This window comes from Lagenorhynchus albirostris, chromosome 2 (assembly GCF_949774975.1).
Source record: "Lagenorhynchus albirostris chromosome 2, mLagAlb1.1, whole genome shotgun sequence".
Taxonomy (NCBI): domain Eukaryota; kingdom Metazoa; phylum Chordata; class Mammalia; order Artiodactyla; family Delphinidae; genus Lagenorhynchus; species Lagenorhynchus albirostris.
The window spans coordinates 151,953,122-151,974,352 of NC_083096.1; the positions used below are offsets into that span (position 1 = coordinate 151,953,122).

At 40.8% G+C, this 21,231-nt stretch overlaps 1 protein-coding gene across 7 annotated transcripts in view; it reads left to right on the forward strand.

Moving 5' to 3' along the window:
• The first annotated feature begins 2,586 nt into the window (after positions 1–2,586).
• The window catches only part of FOXJ3 (forkhead box J3), a 130,850-nt gene continuing 112,205 nt past the window's right edge, over positions 2,587–21,231 (forward strand). For 6 of the 7 annotated variants that reach the window (XM_060140358.1, XM_060140363.1, XM_060140356.1 and 3 more), the window contains exon 1: positions 2,587–2,740. The gene's annotated coding sequence lies outside the window, so the exon portion shown is untranslated. Of the gene's footprint in view, positions 2,741–8,669; positions 8,741–21,231 lie in introns of those variants that run through there. The other variant, XM_060140357.1, reaches the window with a different exon arrangement.

Here is a 21,231-nt window from a genome sequence, read left to right on the forward strand (position 1 = left end):
TTCTGTCAGGCAAGCTGGCAAGGGTGGCCACTTCTATCTCCCTTATCACAGTGTACTGTAATTATCCATTTGCTTCCCGCTAGACTGTGAGTTCTTAAAGTATAGAGACTGTATCTCATTTATCCTACTGACTGCTACCAGCCTGGTCCAAGCCATCATCCTGCACCTAACTAATGGAGCCTCTGGCTTCCACCAATGTCCATACACCATCTACTCTTAGCACACAGCCAGGGTGATCTTTCGAAAGCACGAATCGGATCATATCACTCCTCTGTTTGAAGCCCTGTGGTGGTTCCTCTTTAGCCAAGATCCTTACAATGGCCTACAAGACCCCACTCTCTGACCTTATCTCCTATTCCTCTCTCATTTGCTTACCCGGCACCAGTTGTCCTGGCCTCCACTATTTTTAACACTTCCAGGAATACTTTCACTTCAGGGCCTTTCCACTAGCTGTTCCTTCTGCCTGGGACACTCTTTCCCATACAACGCATGGCTCACTCCCTCACCTCTTTCAAGTTGCTCATTAAAGTCACCTTATGAATTGGGCTCTGCCTGATGGCTCTATTTAAAATCCCATTCTGTAAAACTGGAATTGGAATAGCTGTTATGAATCTACCTTCATTTCTCTTCCACTAAGTCTTCTTTGCTACCCCTATTACTTTGCTCTGAGTCTAGATTTTTTTGGATAACTGCCCCCTCTTTTCCTCTAAATATTTTCCTTTCTTCCTTCCTTTTGCTCCAGTGCAGATCTAAGGCCATTCACCTATATTAATGCATGAGTTTACTTGACGAAAGAGGTGAGGTGTACTGAAACAGAAAAATATGTGTTCTCAGCTGAGGAGAAGCTGGAAAGGGAATTGGACTCAGAAGACATTAGGTTTGAGTCCCGGCTCAAGTTTTTAGCCCTCTCAGCTTCAATTTCATCAGCTGTAAAAATGAACACAGGAGTCCTACCTTAGGGACCTGGTGAAAGCACTGAATGAGAGGTCAAGTGAAAGCACCTGGCATGTGGTCTCTACTAGCTGCAGAAGGTTGGCTTATTCTCCACTGAAACCCCAGCACCTAACACATCGTTCAGTTGAAGTAAATGAACACATTATTGATGAAGAAATGGTTGATGTTAAAAAAAAAATCCCACCCCCCTACCTCCAGTTTTCCTCATACCTCTCACCCTGGTCTATTTTTTTTTCCCCCATAGCACTGAACACCTTCTATCACACCAAATTCTTTTCTTGTTACGTTTATCATCTTTCTCTCCATACTCAGATGATAGCTCTAAGAGGGAAGGGTATTTCCACCCTGCCCCACTCTTCTATTCACTGATCCAACCCAAACACTAAAATAGTGTCTGACAACCTTAGTAGCGATCAGCAAATATTTGTTGGATGAATGAGTGAATGAATCTTTTAATATTCAGAATCTTGCTGGAGTCTTATGTAGAAAAGGAATATAGGAGTACTTTGAATCCTCAGTGCCTAGAAATGCTTGGTAAATGGCAGGTGTTCAATGTTTGCTGAAGCCATTGGGTACTCAGCTCTTTACCAGAGGTCTTCATCTATCTATATAAGACTACATCAAAAGAGGTTCCCAAGGTCAATTCACTCAGGCCTCTCCTTTTCATCTCGTCCAATCAACCTAGTATTCATCTAACAAATTATCTGAGTTTCCAAATATTGAGTACCTATTATGAGTTCAAAAGCATGCTTCGTGCTATATGTGACTAACGCGAAAGAAGCAACAGCAAGTAATAAGTCTGAATGTAATTAAATGTGAAATTACAGGGAAGCTTTGCAGTGCTGATACTTTAGAGAAAGAATCAGTGAAGACGGACTAGAATTAAATTCCAAAGTTCACAAGTCGCCCAACTACCCTTCTAAGCGCTCCACCTGTTGACAGCAAGGACCATAACCTGGGCAGCAGCTTTAGAATCAGAAGGTCTTTCAGTTACAAATCCTTTGTTTTAAGGAGTAGGAAACCAAGGCTAGGTACGGGAGAGGCCTCGGAAGAGATGGGTCTAGAACCCGGGACTTGTGACGTTCTGGAGGAAGTGTCCTGAAGGCCCAAGGTGCCTTTGTGGGGGTCGTAGAATCCGTGGTGCCCAGTCTTCCGGAGAGGCTAAGGTGCCTATCGCTAAGGTGAGGTGGAGGAGGTTAGCGGAGAGGTCACAAGGCGCCATTCCCCCGGAGGACGGGACTCTGGAATCCCTGGGCAGGATCCCAGGCAGAGGTCCCTGCTGTCCTCAACTAAAGAGCCGCCCCCGCCGCCCTCCCTCCCCGGCCGCCACTCTGAGGAGCAGAGACCTGGTCCAAGCCATCATCCCCGCCCCAAGTCGCTCGGAGGTGCCGGCGGCTGGCTGATACCCGCAGCACAGAACCAAGGCCCCGGGAGTCCCAAGGCACTACTTGTTCCAGCGGAAGGATCACAACCGCGTTGCCACGACTGTGACCGCGGAGGAGTCGTGACGCCGCTGACGCCGTGCCGGTGGCGCAGCGACGTCGCAGGAGGCGGGGGCGGGGGCGGCGGCGGCGGCGGCGGCGGCGGGCGGGAGGGGGAGCGGGTTGGGAAGTAGTTCCGGGTGCGCGGCCCCGGATGTTGGCTGCTCCCGCTGCCGCCGCCGCTCTCGGCGCTGCTCCGGGCCTCGGCCGCTCGCACCAGGCACCGTTGGGACGTTTCCCGGGGGGCGGAGACGCACACAGCGGCCGGGGGCTCGGCCGGGCCGTACCGGCCTGCGCAGCCTGAGGTGAGCGCCCGCTGCCGGGGTGGTCGGGCCGGGACGGCGGGCGAGGAGGCGGGGCCGGGGCATCTCCCGGGACGGAGGTAGGGGCTGCCCTCCTCGAGACGCCGTCTCCCTCCTCACAGCCGCGGTCGCGTCGCGGGGCCGGCGGCGGGCGGGGCGGGGCAGGGGGCCCGGGCCCAGGCTGAGGCCTGGCGGGCGGCGAGGGCTGTGTCGCTCCCTCCCCCGCGGCGCTTCTCAGCTGCTGCTGCTCCTCAGCGGGGAAGCGGCGGCTCCGCACCTCCCGCCCCTCCCCCAGGCGGGGCCCGGGGGAGCCAGACTGAGTTCCCGGGGGCGTAGAGTCCGAGGACAGTGGCCGTCTTCCCTCCGTGACCTGCCTCTGGCCTGGACTAGCCCCCTTTCCCGGCACGATGCAGCTTCTTCCTTTCAAGCTCCGGGGTGCTTTTCGGCCGGCGAGGCGGCCAGTATCTCGCGCATCGGGGGTGCCCTTCGGGGTGAGGAGGCCCGTGCGGGGGCCTGCGTTCCCACCCATCCTGTCGCCGTGTCCTTTACCGGCATTGGGCAGAGGCAGCCGTTCCATGCGGACGTGTTGCTGTCCTGTGTGTGTTGCATCCTGCCCACGTGGTAGGGTGTCCCCCCCCCCTCCATTTTTGCAGCTAGTGAGGAGGGAGGTTAAAGCGGGGTGGTTTTTACTCTGATTTCCTCCGGGTGGCGTGGAAGGTGTTAGGGTCATTTTGGTTTGCCGAGGCGTACTGTTGGTCAGCTGGAAGAAGCAAGACTTGTAGTCTCTGAAATTGAGACCAGTAGGGGACTTGGTTTCATTGACATCTTCCTCCTCTTCCTTTAGCTCTTGTTCTTTTCTTTACCATTTAATCCTAAAGAGAGAATAATATGCTTTAGCTGCTGATGCATTGAGGTGCATAGTTTTCACTTCTCCATTTTACTTTTTGTGTGTATGATTGGCGAAGCGTTTTCTTTTCTGTGTTGTGCAATCCACGTCTCAGTTGTTCCTAGTTGGATTCCTGAATGAGCTGAGTTGGGCTGGCCAGGGAGTTAGAGATTGGTGGGCATCTTCCTTGTCTTTTCCTAACATTTACTTTATTTTTTCCTTCTGTTTTGTTTGCCAGTGAAGCAGGCGTGCATGTCATGGATGTGTTACATGCATAGCTCTTTATTTGCAAGGCAGCACTAGGTAGTTTCACTGAGTCACTCATTTCGTGGGAGCTCTTTTATTTCACTTTTCCTCTCTTTCTGTTGAGTATCATTGCACTCTCTGGTTTTTGAAACTGTTTTTGAAACGTGTTTTGAGTAGTTTCTTTCCTTAATGTCTCTTCCAGGTTAAGGTTTCCATCTTCCTGTGTTTTGCTCTTTTGTGACCACAGATTGCTCCCTTAACTGGGAGCAGGACACGGCAGCAGTGAGAGAAGCCTTGTATTCCTCCTAGACTTTAGCAGATATTTATAGAAAAGCAATAACTCCTCTCTGTTTTTCTCTTTGGGTAGTATCTAGAGATTTGATTGAATTTTTTAGATATCTGTTTTCTTTTTGTGTTCTTGGAGTTAAGGTGAATCATTTTTTTGGTTTTGTGCTGCTGAAGGTGCTGGGGTCTTCCTCATGCTTTTATTAGGTTTTTTTTTTGGATGGGGTCAGGACATGTTTATTTTGGCTCTTTTTGATTCATTAGTTTGGTGAAATGAAAAATCCTCATATTTTGAAGTCACTTTTTAGATTCCAAAATGGCCAGTTCTCACTTTTTCTTGGTTTTTCACATGTGCATTCTCTTTAAGTGTATGTTTGTTTTTTCTTTTATCTGGTACAATTGTTAGTATATTCTCTTTCTAGGTATGTAAAATAAAAATATTTAAATACAGATTCTGTCCGCCCTCACCATGGTAAGTATGGGTGGGGCAGTGGAAAATAGAGAATGCTGTTCTGATACATTCTGAGGCATATTTATTTAGTTAAGTCAGCATTTGTGTACTTCTGCAAAATACAGTGCTACGTGTGAAGTGGTCTGTATGAAGAGACACAAGGAATAAAATATGTGGTCTCTTCACACTTCTGTTGGGGAAACAACATGTAACATGCATCATTCATAATTCCAAGCAACATCAAGCTCCTGGTTGGGATAACAGTGCAGCCAAAGTCAAAGGTATAAGTGAGATTTGGAAAATTTGGAATTTTCAAAGGGCAAGAGATGTATTTAGTTAAGGGGTATTTGCAAAGACATAGACGTGGCAATGTACAAAAGATATTGAGCAGTTTGACTGGCATAGGGAATCTGTATTGGTGAATAAGAATAAATGAGTTTAGGCTTGGTGAGTGTGTATTGGTGGAGGACCTTATTAAGGATATAGGGTTTAATTTGATGGGGTACCACAGTGGGTTCTAAAGATTGAGAGTAAGATGATGCATATTGTTCCTGAGGAAGGTTTTCATAATTAGTTGAATGTCCTGGAGTAGGAAGACTGACTAGAAGGCTCTTGGAGAATTTTAGGAACAAGATGATGAGAGTCTGAGATAAAATGGTGATGTTTGGAATAAAATAATAGCTAGCATTTATTGAGTACTGTATGCCAGGCACAATGTTCTAAGGTATTCACATGTATTTAACTCATAAAATCTTCATAATAAGGTCTTATTATTCCTATGAAGAAACCGAGTTACAGAAAGGTTAAGTAACTTGCCCTAAATCCTATAGAGAGTAAGCAGCAGAGCCAGGATTTGAACCCAGGCAGTCTTGCCTTTGAGCCTATGCATTTAATCTTTATATTGTCCTATGAAAGGGTGTATAGAATATATAAGAGGATGTATGTTTGAGTAAAAATTAATTTGAACTTAGTGATGATTGAATGTGTGCCAAGGGAAGAGAGCAAATTAAACATTAAAAGATTAAAGCCTAGAATCCTGGGAGAATGGCTGATAATGATGAGGAAATTAGGAAAGCGTCACTGTGAAGATAAATGAGCTAAGGTGGGTTATGGTCAGCACTTCGATTGTATTCAATCAAGTTTTCAATAAAAGGCTAGTCTTCTGCAACTCCCGATAGCCTTTTCTCCTTGCTGGTTTTGCTCTGGAAATGCAGGCTAGTTTAATATTAATCTAAGCACAACAATTAGAAAAACAGATCTATTCAAAAGAAAAAATATATAGGAATTATTTTGGTTGAGTCATACCACTGCTTCCCAACCTTAGTGAAGATAAGATTTGAATAGAGGAATCCTGTAGTATATCACTATAAGATGAACAGAGATGCAATGTAGATTGTGCACTTACCAGGACTGTATTTGGTAGTAAAAAAAAATATGTGAGTAGATGAGTGTTGGGAGGTTAGTAGCATGATGGCGAGAGAACTTTGAGGTTTGGAACTGTGGGTGACATTATAGGCTAATAGGTAAAGCATTCTGAGAAGAACCAGGAAGTACATCAGTGCCACAGAAGCCAAGGATAGGAAGGATAGTGTGGTAGACAGTATCAGATGTAGTCTCAAAGTTCAGAAACAATCATCATGATGAAAAGACTATTGAACCAGGAGGTGATTTATAACCTTAGAATTTTGAAAGGAAGGATAAGAAGAGATGCCAGATTTGCTTTCCGCAGAAGGCTTTGTAGAGATTTTGTGGTCTGGTGTGGTAATTCTTAGTATTTTCTCCTATTGCTTCCTCCAGTCCCATTCTTGTCCACATGTCCAAGCTACTCAAATATCAGAAAACTCACTTTTTTTCTTAAAAAAAAAAAAGAAACGTGTTCTAAAGCCAGTGATTTAATACTTTCTCTCACACTTTTTATTCTTTTTTTAAACAGTTTTACTGAGATAATTCACATACTATACAATTCACCCATTTAAAGTGTACATACAGTTCAGTGATTTTTAGTATATTCACCAAATTGTGCAGCCGTCACCACAATCATCATCCCAAAAGAGAAAGTCTGTAACCATTAACAGTCACTCTCCATTTCCCCCTCATTCCCCAGTCCTAGGCAACCACTAATGTACTTACCATCTCTGTAGATTTGCCTATTCTGAACATTTTGTATAAATGGAATCATACAACATGTGGTCTTTTGTGTCTGGCTTTTTTCACTTAGCATAGTGTTTCAAGGGTTATCCATTTTTGTAGTATGTATCAGTATGTCATTCCTTTTTATTGTTGAATATTCCATTGTATGGCTCTACTACCTTAAGTATCTACTTATCAGTTGATGGACATTGGGGTTTCTTACTCTTTTAAAAATCCTCCCTATCTTCATTTTAATCTTCACCCTGCCAACTCCATCCCTCTCATGGCTTGTCTTTTAGATTATAACCTCTACTATGCATTCTGCTAGGCACTGGGGATATAAAGATGAGTATGACATGGCTTTTGAACATTCATATGGTGTGTTTATGGTTTACATATGTTTTCTCATGTGTTATCTATTTTATCATGCAACAACCCTGTGATGTAGGCAAAGCGTTTTTTAAGATGAGTAATTTTGAAGTTTAGATTAGGTGACTTGCCCAAGATTGCCCAGTTAAGTCAGTGTTGGAGCAATTAGATCATCTTAGTGCATGCCCATTGCTCTTTCCACTTCTCTATGGTGCTTTTCTAACTTAAAGGAGCCTCTTGTGAATTCCTGGAGAATTAGAGAGTTGGAAAATCCCCTTGCTTAGGGAATCAGTAACTTGTAATGTTTGATCTTCAGGACAAAAAATGAGATTTTTTCTTACTTCGTTCTGTCACTTGTTTGTGATTTAGATAAGTCATTTCATATTTCTGCCTTTCTTTCAGAACTTTACTGGGGATTAATGTGATGATGGTGATAGTGGTAGTGGTAATAATAATAGCTAACATTTTCTGAGGCCTTAGGATGGGCTCGAAAGTGTTCTGTTTTTCATTTATTATTCATATAATCCTCACAACAACTCTAAAAGGTAGGTTTTTTTGTTATCAAAAATTTACAGATGAGGATACAGGCATAGAGAGGTTAAGTAACTTGCCTAAGGGTATGTAGCTAGGGATGGAAAGAACCAGGATTTGAACCCCTGCAGTCTATTTTCAGAACTCAGTGACTCTTAATCACTGTACTGTTAACTGTGTTATGAATTAATAGAGGGTACTATTTCAAGTAAGGGTATGACCAGAATATGAAGATTGGATTTTGAATGTAGTTGGGGAAACAAACAGCAAAATTAAGTTGACATTGCATCCACATTTCTTTTAAATATCAATCTAACACTTCAGTGTACAGAGATACGTGTTGTGTAGGCATCCAGGTACATTTTTTTTCTGTTTATCCCTGCTAATAGCCTCTCAACTCAGAAACTGCATTATTTTCAGTGCTCTTCACTGTCAGCTTTGTTAGTCATTAGCTTTCCACATTGTCGCTATTCAGAAACCTTGGCTTAGGACAGCTGAAGCTTACTTTAACCTCTCCTGAGCCTCCCTTTAACTGTGAATCTTTGTTTTCCATTTTGAACAGTTAGCCTTTCAGTCCTAGATGGAGGTACTCTTTACCTCCTCCACCCCAAAACTCAGAAAACACCACAGAGGCATTTTATAACAACGGTCAAAAAATTTGACCGTCTTATTTGGCATAACTGGATTTTAGTGCACAAATAACAAGAACCAAAGCACAGTGTTTTGGTTAAAGAGATTGACTTATACTGAAATTGGAAAAGGCATCTGCTATACAGGATTTTGGATTTAATAGAATTTGTTATAACCAGATCCACTGAGCATTATTACTGTGAGCCATCTGCTGGGACATGGAAATAGCTTTGTTATATGGAACCCAATGTATTTATATTTATAACAATGGCATTCTACTTATTTTAAGTAATCTTTTGTAGTTACGTACCTTGGCTGCTATTTTACTTGGTATATCAGCTGATAACCTGAGAATGCAATGTCTTTCAAAGTGGTTATTACTTTTCTGTAGAATTGAGACAAAACAACAAATGGAGAGCAAATGAGACTCATATATGGTGTCAAACTTTAATGCTGTAACAACAGAAAATACTGGGTAAGTATGAATATGATATAAGCTAATTAGGACCATTTTCAATAAGAACTCTTTGGCACCATTAAGTTTAGTTTCTAGTAATTACTAAACTACTTTGATTGCTCTAAGCATTTTACTGTAAATCTAAAGTGATTTCATTTTGGTATAATCAGACCTACATTAACACTGCTCTGTCTGACTTATTTCCCATCAACAGGTCTGTTGTGGGATGCAATAAGAGAAACTTGTTAGAACATAGTCCTAGAAAACTCTTCTGAGTTGAATGCTAACAATTTGGAGATGGGCAAAGTCCTTGGGTGGAAGTGTTTAGAGAGAGTCTAGAAACCTGGCATGTTGACTGTCTTTGTTTGGGCTGCTGTAACAAAATGCCACAGATTGGGTAACTTATAAACAACAGAAATTTATTGCTCATCGTTTTGGAGGCTGGAAAGTCTTAAGATCAAGTGCCAGCATGGTCACCTTCTGGTGAGGGTCCCCTTCTTGGGTCATAATTGGCACTTTCTTGCTGTGTCCTCACATAGTGGAAGGGGCAAGGGATCCCTCCTGGATCTTTTATAAGAGGCTAGTCCTATTCATGAAGGCTCTGCCCTCATGATCTAACTACCTCCCAAAGACCCCACGTCCTAATATCGTCATCTTTGGGGGTTAGGATTTCAACATACAAATTTTGGAGGGACAGAAACATTTAAACTGTAGCATTGGCTATTTTTTCATTATTTTCAAATAATATATATGTCATGGATTCCATTGAAGACTTGACTGATTATCCTAGGATGACCCTGTGTGTGAAGGAGACTTTATCTAGTAACTTAGTTTTAGCTAAAGTTTTTACCTGGAGTACAAAGCTAAAACGTGTAAATGAATTCTACCTAGATGGAGTCCTGCCCAGTGGTATAGTGGTGTCAAGGATATAAGACTGATCTTCTGATTGATTGGTAAAGTGTGGTGCCAGTGTCACCTTATTAAACATTTCAGAAGTTGGAATTGGCTTTTTCTACGGCTGAGACCTGGCCTTACTGTGAAACATAGATTTATGAGAGCATGGATGAAGGGAGGAAGACTGCTAGAACTCATTAATAACAATTTCAAATTCTGTTTGCTTACAGAGAGATGGGATTGGGAGGGGTGCAGTATGGTAGAAAGAAGTTATTAATATCCTAGACTTTGGCTGGTGTGTATATGGGTGCTTATTAAATTATTAAAAAGAACTAAAAAGTTTCTGTGGCTTGTCTGTAGAACTTTGGGAAATTAATTACAGACACAACAGTCAAATATGCTGCAGTCAGGAGCAGGTTGACTCTTCTGAATGAAGATGGAGCAGACTGTCATGGCAGGAGATAAACCATATATGGCATCAGTTTTTGCTAGTGTGGTTGGGTCTGTGAATCTGTGACATGCTTTACTTGTCTACCCTACAAGACATTTACTTGTCTACCCTGTAAGGACCTGTTGATGGTATTGTCTCACGTGTATATGTAGATAGTAATCACCATCAGAAATGGCGTCTTTGTGTATCAGGGAAGTCATGTTTTATGTCTGTTATAGGGCATGTGTGCGTTGGAAAGATTTCCACCTTAATTTGAATAATACTTTATGAAAAGCTTTTTCTCTGATCTATTAGAAAAACAGTCCTGTGATATAGGTAAGGCAATAATATTCGTATTCCTGTTGATAAATGGAGAAAATGAGATACAAGCTAAGATTGACTTAGTGTCACTTAGTTATTTAATAGAGCAGAGACAGGAGCCTAGATCCTGCATTCTGTCTCTAGTCTTGTACTTTTTAGTAGAAAGCTGACAAGGTTTTTTTTTTTAAACTTACATTGCGTTCTTATTTATTCATTGATTGATTGCTGCACGTGGGCTTTCTCTAGTTGTGGTGAGCGGGGGCTGCTCTTCCTTGTGTGCGGGCTTCTCACTGGTGGCTTCTCTTGTTGTAGAGCACAGGCTCTAGGTACGCGGGCTTCAGTAGTTGTGGCACGTGGGCTCAGTAGTTGTGGCTCATGGGCTTTAGAGCGCAGGCTCCATAGTTGTGGCGCACAGGCTTAGTTGCTCTGTGGCATGTGGGATCTTCCCGGACCAGGGCTCAAACCCATGTCTCCTGCATTGGCAGGCGGATTCTTAACCACTGTGCCCCCATGGAAGCCCAGCTGACAAGGTTTTTATGCAGCACACGCTTGGATTTCTGAGGTAGAAATTAAAGTTTAAGAACCCCAAAGGACCTGGGCTCCTTGGAGCATTGTCTTGTGATAATGTCAGACTAGGGTACATACAACTGTTGAGAGCAGCTTCTTCCTTTGTTAAATTTGGGTCCATTTCCAGTAATTGGATGTATTTTTACTTGAACTTGCATTCTTTGTGAATTCTGGAAGTGAGGAGATGGAATCAGAAGGGAAACTTTTAAGGATTACTAAATAGCAGATTTGGTCTTATTATTATGAAAGTATACATCTATAAAAATATAGAGAATGAGGAATTGTATCTGGAACATTTAGAGATTGAGGGTGCTTGGGTTACTGCCATAGTGCGAACATATTGTTTTTTGCCGATGGGCAGGAAGAGTGACAGTATATAAAGAACTTATAAGTACACAGAAAAAAAGACTGGGAAAGAAAGCATCACGTTGGGTAGTCTTTATTTTCACCTTTGAACCTGTTTATATTTTCTATAAGTTCTCTACAGTGAGCATATATCATTTTTATAGTCTTCTGTTTTCTAGTCTTTAAAAAATAAACATGTATGATTTTTATGGTTCAAATGAGAATTTGGAAAAATGTGAATCGTAGCACTTTTGAAGAGTAGTTTAAACACTGGTGCTATCAAAGTATTTTGCTTTTTAGGCAGTTATGTTAATAAATCAGTTTGATAAATTATTTGATTATAATCTTATAGGTCAGGTTGTGGGTGTATTAAGTGTTTTGGGTTTTTCTTTGTAGAAATTGGTCATTTAGCTCTGGTGGTCAATAAATTAATTTTAGTCCCGCAGAAGCAACCAGGAACTTAGGTTTACATATAGTAATTACTTATCAATAAATGACCTAAAAGTAGCACTCTGACTTATAGTGAAAACTGGATTTAAGAACCTACTCATCTGCTTTAATTTCCTTGGCAGATTTCTAATAAGAAAAACCAAATTGTCATTGATTCTTTAAGGTACTTGTTTTCATCCGGGGACATTGGACTCAGTTTCTCTCATTCATTTGCTCATTTATTCACCATGTGTTATGTCCTGGGAACTGTACTAAATGCTGGGGACACAAGTAACTGATAGGGTCCCTGCCATCAAGGACTACAGCTTTTGGTTTGGGAGAGACATCAGAAGAGAGATCCTAGGCATATGGAGAGACCCATTTTTTCTGTTTTTCTAGTTTTTAACTAAAAAGCAGCATGACTAGCTTGTTTGAAGAATTTAATGCTTTTGGTGGTGTGGTTAGATGGCTTTAAGAGGAGCTGATGGTTTCATAATTATTTTTCTGACTCCAAAATATTGAAAATCCTTGATCTAGAGAATTGCCTTATCTAAGGAGCGTTGTTTACTGAGGTAGATGACCCAGGCGTTTATATTTATATCCGATTTGCTTTGGGAGCATAATTAAGAAACCTGTGTTGATTCTTCTAGGATGGAGACAGTGTCTTTTGTTGTCTTTTATTCTCTCTACTGTTGATCCTTGAACAACAAGGGTTTGAACTGCACAGGACCACTTGTAGGAGGATACTTTTCTATTGTGACTATGACAGTACTACACGGTCCATGGTTTGAATCTGCCGATGCGGAGGAACTGCAGATATGGAGGGGCAACTGTAAGTTATACTCGGGTAAACCCCCATGTTGTTCCAGGATCAACTGTACTGGTAAATGGAAGGATATTTCATATTTGAGCTTAACTTTAAGAATATTAACATCGATGCATTGTATCAAAAGTTACCTTTTGTCTAATATATATATGTATGTATGTCTATATATGTAATATATAGATATATAGTAGTTCCTAACATCTTAAGAGTTAATCTTTTATTCAGGCCAGCGAGATATCCCACTAAAACACTTGAGAAAGAGTCATTCGCCTACTCTTAGAACACCTGTAGTCACCGATAGCCGTAAGGTAGCCTGTTTGTTGTTAGCTCTAATTGGGGCAAAATTTGCTTGTAACTTCATCTCTTTTTCCTAGTCCTTCTCTGCAGAACATTAGACACCTAGTTTGCCTTCTTTGACAAGATAACTCTAAATATATGAATGCGATTGTTCATTCAGCAAATATTTTGTCAGCACCTACATATGCAAAACATGGTCCGGGGCATTGTGAGAGATCCAAAGGTAATTAAGAGGCATAGTCTCTTCTCAGAGAACTGATACAGAGAAAGTCATGGGTTTGTTGAAAAGAGTGGTTTTGCTTATGATGATCAGGAAACTTCTTGGAAACAATAATGTTTGAATTAAGATTAGTGATGGGGTCGACTAGGCTGACTGCATAATCAAAAACCTAGAGATGAGGAAGAACAATGCAAGTTAGAGGAGTAGCAAGAGGCCCAGCCTGGCTGTTTGACAAACTATCCTCAAGGATATTGAAAATGTTCATTGTTTATTCTCAGCGCCTGGAGGAGTGTTCGTAAATAATAGGTGCTCAGTAAATATTTGTTGAATGAATGAATGGTTACATTTGGGAAATACTGAACAACTTCTTGAAGAGTGATAAAGCGCTTTAGGATATTGAACACTTTGATAAGTCCCTTAGAGAGAAAAAAAATACTTGACTCAAACTTACTTGATTATGGAATGCCTGTTAACAGCTCTGGAAAATATTACACTGAGTCTCTACGGTAGAGGAGACAGGGAATGCTGGAAAGTGTTTTCTTCAAGCTAAACACACCCATTTTCTTCATTCTATACTTGACATTTGGCTTCTAAACTCTTCACTAGGCTGATTTCCCTCCCTGCAAGCATTCTAGCTCATAAGTGTTCTTAAAACGTGGTACTCAAACAGAACACAATACTCCAGTTGTGAGCTAACCAGTGAAGAGTGAATGGGACTGCTACCCTCGTTGATCTGGATACTGTTCTTCTAATGAACCCTAAGACTGTGTTTTCATTTTAGCAGCTGAGTCACTGTCTTGGCTCATATTCAGTTCTCATATTAATTTACAAGAAGTTCTTTGAGTAGATTCTCTGATTTCCTATTAGTAGAGCTAACACATGAATGCCCATTTTTTTTCTGATTGAGTCTAGGTTGTTTTCTCAGAAGTACTAGTGATTCTTAAGTTTCCTGAAATCTGAGAAAGAAAAGAAAAAGAATTAGTTGTACAATGCTGGAGTAACATAAAAGTCCATCACTGCTGAGTATACTCAAAACTAGATAAAATATAATGACTCCCTCTATACCCATTACAGATTTAATAATTATTAAGCTGTTTGCTGTATATGCCTCAACTATCTTTTGCTTAAGTGTTTTAAAGAAAATCATAGGCATTGTCTTTTCACCCCTACAAACATCAGTATGCATCTCTAAAAAGTATAGACATTTCTTACATAACCATACGCCATTATTGTAGCTAACGAAATTAACAATATTTCCTACTAGTGTTATCACAATATCCAGTTCATAATAAATGTGTCCTTGACTATTTGTGTCTTTTTACAGTCGGTTTTTAATTGAATCAGGATTCAGACAAGGTCTACGCATTACATCTAGTTGTTAGGTTTGTTGTCTCTTTTAGCCTAACACAGTTCCCCTTACTTTTTGGCATAATTTCATTGTGTCCACTTCTTTGACCTTTCCTGTCTCTATACCAAGTTCTGTTACTGTTTCTTTTGAAATAGCCCTAAGAGTTTTCCTTCATTTACAGGAATTCAGCAAACATTTTGGACTGTTATGTACAAAACATGTCCTAGGCATTATGGGAGGTAGAAAGGTTAATTTGACATGTGCCTGGCCTACTAGGAGGCCTGCAATCCAGTGGCAGAGACAGGTACATACAGAAACAATACGAAAGAGATTATTTGCCTTCGGATGGGTCATGCCTTGATTATATATCCTCCCATATATTTTCCTGGAAAATGCTGCTAGTGGTATCTTCTTAGTACATTACTTCAGGCATGTCCTGATCAGGAACCCACAGTTGATTGCCTTTTGAATCAATCCAAACTATACTGTTTTGGGCCTGGCACTCAGTGCTCCACTAATTCCCACCTTTAGTGGAACGTGGAACTTCTCAAGACACAAATATCCTTTTTTGGACCAAATTTATATTGTCATGTAGAATTTTCATTTCTCAAACAAGATTATAGATATTTTGAGAGCAAAAATCTTGTCTTCTTTTTCTGTATAATATTGGAAAGCTTAATAATTAACTTTTGGAGAGTCCTGGCACATATGCCAGTAGGGCTGTTCTTCCTGCCTACTACCTTTCCAGAGACAGAGCTTCTGCCAGTTAGAAGTAAATAATCCAGGGGCTTCCCTGGTGACGCAGTGGTTAAGAATCTGCCTGCCAGCGCAGGGGACACGGGTTCGAGTCCTGGTCCGGGAAGATCCCACATGCCGTGGAGCAACTAAGCCCGTGCGCCACAACTATTGAGCCTGCGCTCTAGAGCCCGCGAGCCACAACTACTGAAGCCCGCAAGCCACAACTACTGAAGCCCGCGTGCCTAGAGCCTATGCTCCACAACAGTAGAAGCCACCGCAATAAGAAGCCTGTGCACCACAAAGAAGAGTAGCCCCTGCTCGCCGCAACCAGAGAAAGCCCACATGCAGCAACGAAGGCCCAACGCAGCCAAAAATTAAAAATAAATAAAATAAAATAAAAGTAAATAATCCAGTTCTGGGTCTCTTCTTTTACCCCAAAAGCCTCCTTAAAAATAGAAAAAAGCCCATTCAGTGGTCTGAATCACATAATGGCAGATACATGGTTTGGATGTTGCCACTTCCCCATCACCATGTCCATGGCAAACTACTAATTTCTTGTTTTTAGACATGACCTTCGCAGTGTAGCACTTCAGGCAGCTACTACCTATCGAGTATAATTGGCAAATGATATGAAACCTTTCTGCTATCCTTCTCCTAAACCAATAGTTCCTGAATTAAGCTGTGTATCAGAATCACCTGATACTTGTAATGAATAGATTTCCTAGGTTTTGCTCTAGACTGTTGAATTAGGATTTCCAGGAATTGGATAGAAATGATTCTTATAAAGTTGGCCATGGTTTGTAGACTTGCTTTGAGGACCAGGCAGGTAATTTTAATTTTGTTAAACAGCTCTAGGAGTGGAGACTATAGCTGCCCATCTTTTTAGGTGTATAGCATCTCATTCCTCTGACAACCAATATGTTGTTCTGACATGTTCAATTTATTTTATTATTTTTTAAATTAATTTATTTTTGGCTGCGTTGGTTATGCTTTGCTGTGTGCGGGCTTTCTCTAGCTGCGGTGAGTGGGGGCTACTCTTCATTGTGGTGCGCAGGCTTCTCCTCTTGGTGGCTTCTTTTGTTGCGGATCACGGCTCTAGGCGCACAGCCTTCAGTAGTTGTGGCTCACGGGCTCTAGAGCGCAGACTCAGTAGTTGTGGTGCATGGACTTAGTTGCTCCGCAGCATGTGGGATCTTCCCGGACCAGGGATCCAACCCATGTTGCCTGCATTGGCAGGTGGATTCTTAACCACTGCACTACCAGGGAAATCCCTGATATGTTCAATTTACATTTCAGAGATATGGTAGGATCACTTGCTTTGAATTATACCAGGCAAAGCACATGCATCAAATGCCCAAGATAAAGATATGGGATCCAGAGAGGTGGCATCTTGGTTTTCTAAATATAACTGAGCTTAAATTTAAAGCCTCAGAACCCTTCAGCCCTCTGGAAACTTATTCTTTCTCTGTTTAGTGAATACCTTTAAAACTTTAAAATGGAAGAGTTCAACATTTTTGGAGTAAACAGTCTTGAATTTTTCATACTTCATGTATATTCATTAAAGATGATTTAAACATATAATGTGATTTAACTTCATACACCTTTGTTAGATTTTCCATAAAAGTACACCTACAAGTTGGGGAAATGTTCTTTATTAGACCACATGATTTGATTTTGAGACTGGAAATTGTGGTTAAGTTATTGAGCATAGTAGAGAGACTGAAGTTTCAGGACTATCCAGTGAGTTAATGACAGACCCAGAAATAGAATCATGTGTTATTTGCTTGGGTTATGATTTGGTTTGAAGAGGGTGGCCTGTGATCTGCTTACATAAATTTCAGGAAGTTAGGTTTGGGGTTTGGAAGAAGTTACAGCTCTGTGATGTTTGGCCAAGAAGCTCCCCTCACCCACATTTACCACCTGTTTTATTGACAGCAATCCTAAACTATGGAGGGTAAAGAGACAGTTCAGCCTTACACTTCCTACTCCTACAGGAACAGTCTTATAAAGCTGAAGCTGATTGTTGGTTGGCATGCTTTTTTTCATCTTCTGTTATAAGAGAATAACAACACCTGGCCCTAGTGTTGTTTTTAGGAGGAGAGGGTTATAACCTAAGTAGTTGATATATAGTGTTAGAGTGGTTTCCTATAGAATTTTTTCAGGGTATATAGAGGTGTATACATAAGTGTATCTTCATTAAACATGTTTAATTAATAAACAGTATGGTTTGGAAATGGTGGAGCCCACCAGAAAACAAACTTTCTTGAACCACTAATGGTTCAAGGGGTTATAGATTTCAAAATAATTGCTATAGTAGAGTTGCTTTCTGGTGAAGTCATTACTTTTACTCTCCCCTTTTCCATTTTGTGGGGTGCGGGGGGCGCTCATATGGCACTAGTGAAGCAGCAGCTTACAGAACAAGAGAACATTTTGTGTGTGATGGTTCTTAAACTTGCTCTTTTAAAAAAACCAAAGGAACCCCCCCAGCTTTATTGAGATAAAATTCACATACCATATAATTCACCTGTTTAAAGTGTAAAATTCAATGGTTTTGTTTTTTTATAAATTTATTTTATTTAGTTTTGGCTGCGTTGGGTCTTTGTTGCTGAGCGTGGGGGCTATTCTTCGTTGTGGTGCACAGGCTTCTCATTGTGGTGGCTTCTCTTGTTGCAGAGCACGGGCTCTAGAGCACAGGCTCAGTAGTTGTGGTGCACGGGCCCAGCTGCTCTGCAGCATGTGGAATCTTCCTGAACCAGGGCTCGAACCCATGTCCCCTGCATTGGCAGGCGGATTCTTAACCACTGTGCCAGCAGGGAAGCCCCAATGTTTTTTTTTTTAACATATTCATAGGGTTGTGTAATCATTGCTGCAGTCTAATTATAGAATGTTTTCCTCTCCCTCTAAAAGAAACCCCACACTCATTAGCAGTCAATCCACTTTACCTGCCTCCCCAGCCCTATGAAACTACTAATCTAACTACTAATCCATAATCTAACTATTAATATAAATTTGTTTTGGACATTTGATATAAATGGAATCGTGTAATGTGTAGTTTTGTTACTGACTTCTTTCACTTAGCATGTTTTCAAGGGTCATATATGTTGTAGCACGTACCATTCCTTTTTATTGCCAAATAATATTCTGCTGTATGGTTATAACATCTTACTTATCCATTCGTCAAGTTACTGGGCATTTGGATTGTTTCCACTATTGCTATTATGATTTTTTGCTGCTGTGAACATTCGTGTACAGATTTTTCTGTGGAGGTATGTTTTCGTTTCTTGGGTATATTCCCTGGGAGTGGAATGGCTGTGTCATATGATTACTCTATGTTTAACTTTTTGACAAACTGCCAAGCTGTTTTCCAAAGTGGCTGCACTGTTTTACGTTTTTCACTATCAATGTATGAGGGCTTCAGTTTCTTCACATCTTTGCAACCTTTGTTATTATCTGTCGTTTTGATTATAGCCATCCTAGCTGGTGTGAAGTGGTATCTCGTTATTTCGATTTGCATTTCCCTAATAACTAATGACGTTGAACATCTTTTCATATCTTATTGGACATTTTAATATCTTCTTTGTAGAAATGTGTATTCAAATCTCTGCCCCCCCCTTTTTTTTTTTTTTTGCAGTCAAATGCTCTTCCTCTGTGCTGTATCTCCAAATCTTTGCCCATTTATAAGTTGGGTTGTCTTTTTCTTATTGAGTTGTAAGGGTCCTTTATATATTCTGGATACCTAACTTGCTTTTCTAACTGTGAATTTGTCTGAAATTACTTGCTTGGAGGCAGAGAGAAGTAATGGATACAAAGACTACATTAAAAAAAATCTGGTGAGTTTTCAGTTAGATTTTAGTTGTTCTTATTTTACGTTTATTCTCTTTTTCCAACTCTTGAGGAACCTGGTTTATTCATTCATTGAACAAATATGGCTGCAGACTGTATACCAGGATTTGGGGATATAACAGAGAATGAAACAGAAACTTTTATCTGCATTCTAGTGGGAGAGAAACAGATAGTGAAACAAAAGTCATATCAAATCATATCAGATGATGACGAGCTATGAAGAATAAAACAGGATAATGGGGATATACTGTGATGAGCTTTCTAATATATTCTTCACCTTTCCTGATTTCTTAATCTGTTCCTCTCTGCTCTGTTTGACCTTTTTTGCGTTTTCTGTTTATTTTCATTGTATGTAGTTTGTGGCTAAACTTTTACTTCACTCTCTCTCCTTATTCTTAACACCCTTGCAGTCTAATTTTTGCTTTCATTAGTCCACAAGATCCACCCTCTATAGTAATAATGATCTTCTATTAAAAGCCAGTATTGTCTTTTCAGTTTATTTCCATCTTAATCTGTGTGTAGCACTATTGCCTTTCTATCCATTAAATCACTTGCTGCAACCTCCAGCACAGTTTTCTCAAGTTTTTTTTTTTTTTAACTGGTTCATCTTCTCTAAATCTGTTAGAGTTCTCCAAATTTAAGTTTTGGCCTCTCTTCTCCCTCTAACATTACCATGGTGAATTGATCATTCTCACATGATTTTTTGCTTTCTGAGAGCATGTGACTCTTGAGTTCTCACTTTCTAGCTATAGCTGCATCACTGCCTTCAGGTTTAACTAGTGAAGCTGCAGTGGACAGCTTGATTGCTACTCACTCAGCAGGATTCTTTTCCCTTTATGCCTTCCTCTGACAGATTTTTCCTGTTTAGGCTGATTAAGACACGGGTTATTTCCATGACTGCTTTAATGATTACCTGTGACTAATGGTATAACAATTCACAGTGTTCAGTCAAGGAACGTGATTCAGAGGGGTTGTTCCTTCATGGGTGCTAGTGAATTTTTTACTTTCAGGTCTTTTGAAAGAGCTAAATTCCGAAGTTAGAAAAAGAAGGAATAATCTCTTGACCTCTAGTGCTTATAGTATTCATTTTCAACAAAGTTTTAATTCTTACTTTTTCTTTTTCTTTTTTTTTTTGCGGTACGCGGGCCTCTCACTGTTGTGGCCTCTCCCGTTGCGGAGCACAGGCTCCGGACACGCAGGCTCAGCGGCCATGGCTCACGGGCCCAGCCGCTCCGCTGCATGTGGGATCTTCCCGGACCGGGGCACGAACCCGCGTCCCCTGTATCGGCAGGTGGACTCTCAACCACTGGGCCACCAGGGAAGCCCTAATTCCTACTTTTATCTGATATGGTGTTGCTTTCATTCAAGCTACTGTCACAGTAACTGAGGCATGAATTTTTCCTTTTAACAGTATTCCCAAGGTCACAGTTGAGATTCTCAGTTGGGTTCTTGATGCAAGGTCATGAATGTTGCAAGTTCTTTGTAAACTATAAAGCATATCTGTGTGGTGGGAGAGAGGAGAGAAGGGCTCATAAGAATTACTTGGGAGCTTTTTCAAAATTCTTAGTCCTATTTCACCTCCTCCTCCCAGATAATGTATTGTTATATACCTGTTAGTTAAACATCTGCTTCCTAAATGTGAATAGTTTGTAACTCATTTTAATGTACACATGAAGACTGCTTATATTAAAAGGAATTCCATATTCTTTCTGTTGGTGATGGGATATACTGCAGTAGTTTTTCTTGTAGCATACCCATCAGTGAATGACTGGTTTTTACTCCCTGTCCTCTGGTGGTGTCATGCTATGCAAAGGTTCTTGTATGTTGATTTTCAAAGGATTTGCAGAAAATGCTACTAGGTGCTGTTGGCACCAACTTAAACTGTATAAATTTTGGATGTAATTGAACAAATTAATATAATTGTTCAACATAGTTGGCTTCAGAAATGTGAGTTTGTGATTTGGAGGACACTGAGATTTTCCTGATTTCACTGTGAATCATAGCCTTCTTTTGTGAGAGTTCCATGTTGCTGGGCATCTTCCTGGGTAGGGAGAAGATGATTGGTACATTTGTTCTTCCAGTTAACCAGACTGGTGTTCAAGACACCATTTAGGCGCAGTAATCTAAATTAAAAGTGGAGAAAACTGAAACTAAGGCATTGAGGCCACAGTAGATTAGAAAGACATTTAGGAGCTGGAGTTGGTAGTAAAACTTCACCATTTTAAAGTGTAAAATTTGGTGGTTGTATACA